The sequence below is a fragment of the Palaemon carinicauda genome, chromosome 6 (genome assembly GCF_036898095.1).
Source record: "Palaemon carinicauda isolate YSFRI2023 chromosome 6, ASM3689809v2, whole genome shotgun sequence".
NCBI lineage: Eukaryota > Metazoa > Arthropoda > Malacostraca > Decapoda > Palaemonidae > Palaemon > Palaemon carinicauda.
The window spans coordinates 147,994,293-147,997,291 of NC_090730.1; the positions used below are offsets into that span (position 1 = coordinate 147,994,293).

At 33.5% G+C, this 2,999-nt stretch overlaps 1 protein-coding gene across 1 annotated transcript in view; it reads right to left on the bottom strand.

Annotated features, from left to right (window-relative positions):
* Positions 1-2,696, bottom strand: part of LOC137642225 (uncharacterized) — a 10,339-nt gene extending 7,643 nt beyond the window's left edge. The window contains exon 1 of the mRNA XM_068374755.1: positions 2,633-2,696. The gene's annotated coding sequence lies outside the window, so the exon portion shown is untranslated. The remainder of the gene's footprint in view (positions 1-2,632) is intronic.
* Between the last annotated feature and the right edge of the window lie 303 nt (positions 2,697-2,999).

Here is a 2,999-nt window from a genome sequence, read left to right on the forward strand (position 1 = left end):
TGTACATGGAAAATATTTTAAGCCTTCAGAAGAGATAACGAATTCAGAAAGGCTAATGAATGGTACATTATTCTGATATATTTAGATTATTCTTAAAATATTTTATATTATTCAATACTTCTCTAGTAGTTTATTTATTTATTTCCTTTCCTCACTGGGCTATTTTTCCCTGTTGGAGCCATTTGGTTCATAGCATCATTCTTTTCATACTAGGATTGTAGGTTGGCTAGTAATAATAATAATAATAATAATAATAATAATAATAATAATAATAATAATAATAGCAATTTCGTAGTGTCTCTAATCTTCGTATTTTATTGATATCGTCAAAATGGGAAAACATGAACTTCCATTATTCAAAGATCATTTTCACTTTATTTCGTATGGAATACGAATATGTGGAAGGATTGAATTTAAATGCTATCTGAGGCTAAGCTGTTAAATTTATAAAAGCAAAAAGTCGTTCGCAAAAGACACAGAAACCTAAAGTAATTTTCATAAAACCTTCTTTATTAGATTAGTTTCGAACACACAATGTCATCCTATAGTCAATTCTTTTTAGTGAGGCAGATTTGTACCGACTCGCAGGGGTGCCCTTTTACTTGGGAAATTTTCCTGATCGCTGATTGGTTGGACAAGATAATTCTAACCAATCAGATCGCAGAAAACTTTTCCGAGCTAAAATGGCACCGCTGCGAGTCAGTGCAAATGTGCCTCATCAAAGAAAAAGAAAAAAAGAAAAAAAAAATTGAGTTTTGTAAATTCTAGAGATTTAGTGACAAAAAATAAAAAACATTTGTAATATTCTATTATTAACAGTTTACTTCGAAAAATGTAAGAGAAATTCTGGGAAAAGGAAATGAAATGTACCTTACCTCCTATAACACAAGGCAACTAACCTTTCCAATATTTCGTATGAGCTCAAAAAATCACAAGCTTTTCTACAGAACAGTACTGCAAGACTGACAGGATGCGATGGATGTCGGGACATCTCGACGACAAGCAAGGGATGTTGAATATCCTGAGATACATTATCATCTGCGTTGTTACTGATACAGTGTCTGAAAACAATCAGCAAAATTTCTTCATACACAAAAATTCTGTCTATTTGCCAGTTTCTCAATATCAACTTGTCTATTACCACTTGAGAACAATGACGTCGAACTCCATAACTTGAACACAATTGTGTGAATTTGCCTTGACATCAAACTCCTAAGGTCTGTTGTAAGTTATTATTAGGATGCTAGCTTTATGTCAACGCCCTTCAGAATGGTCCCCAGATTCCATGTGCTTAGCACTGATTGTAAATCACACAGACGCAACGTTTTCTACCTCACCGATTCAACCAGCGGGCAGCGGCTGAGTGAACATGGTATCACTTTCTTATTCACTCAGACTACCCAGCTATTTTATTCCCGTTAATAAAAAAAAAAAAAAATCAAACATTCACGTAGTGTTGAGGCTTAATTCTTAGCATTTCACTAAAATTTTTCTTGTCTCGGGTACTTAATGAAGGTTGTGCAGGCTACACGATGTTGATGTGATAAATTAATTGACGCGTAAAGTATTGCGTAAAATATTGACATTTAGAACCAACCCTACTAACAATTATTATTTTATCTAGATATCACCGGGAAGCAGGTCGATGATCTAGCAGAAGAATATGATTAGGTAATGAAAATTAATATCTAACTAGATGTTTATCTGCATTTATTTTATTCTAAATAATCTGGCTAAGGGGTTTAAGCGTGTTTTCTAAATATGGCTTCATACAGTAGTAGCATCATCTGCACATACAACATGCTTGTCCTCTAGGCCAAACCACATATCATGTGTATATAATAGGAAAAGTAACGGGATAAGAATACTACCTTGAGGAACACCAGATATTACACTCCTACAGTAACTTTGGTGCAAATCAAAAACTACCCTTTACAATCTATTACTTAAAAATTTAATAATGATGCTAATAAAAGACCCCCTACTTCCATCTGTTTAAATTGGCAAACAAGTGCCTCGTAATTATCACGATCAAAGGAAGCAGTAAAATTAAGACCAATCATGCTAACTTTCTGATCACAATCAAGGGATTTCTGTGCAGTAATGGAAACTGTAAGAAGGGCATCACATGCTTCAAGGACTTCGTGAAAGTCAAACTGCAAACTATGGAACAGTTGATTACCTTCAGCATATCCATTCAGACTTAAGCCAAAAGGCGTTCGAAATCTTTAAACAGTATTGGAGTCATGAAAATTGGATGGTAATCAGCAGGGTTAGAGCTATCGTGACCCTGTTTACCTAATGGAGTAGCATTACAAATTTTCCAAATATAAAAAGATCCTCTGCCTGATAACTTGCGAAAACTAACAGATAACTTAGGATCTAAGAAACCAGACATCTTTATAAAAGAAACAAAAAAAGCAAAAGTCTTAATTTCCCGGGACCCTGCTAATGATATAGATAAGGAAATCAAGGTCAAAGCCATTCTTAGAGGTCAAAGGTCTATTAATAACTCAGCCTATGACATAAATCTTTAACTATACTAGATAGAGAGTTCATATTTGGCATGGAAATTCATCAAACGACCTGACGTACAGAGTAATGTCAAGGTAAACGCCATGGTCATACTTACAGGTTAAAGGTAAATTAGGAAGAATCCACTGGAAGAGACTTTCACGTACACTTCCCATGATCTGTTAAAAAAATGGTAATGGTTATGGGTTTGTAAGATATTTCTTATTAAAGTTTGTTGATAAACATAACGCTACTACAGTAGTTACAGTAGTAGGTATGAAAGTTGCAACTGCAAGTATTTTTTTTCTCCGAAATATATATATATATATATATATATATATATATATATATATATATATATATATATATATATATATATATATATATTATTATTACTATCCAAGCTACAACCCTAATTGGAAAAGCAAGATGCTATAAGCCCAGGGGCTCCAATAGGGAAAAATAGCCCAGTGAGGAAAGGAAAT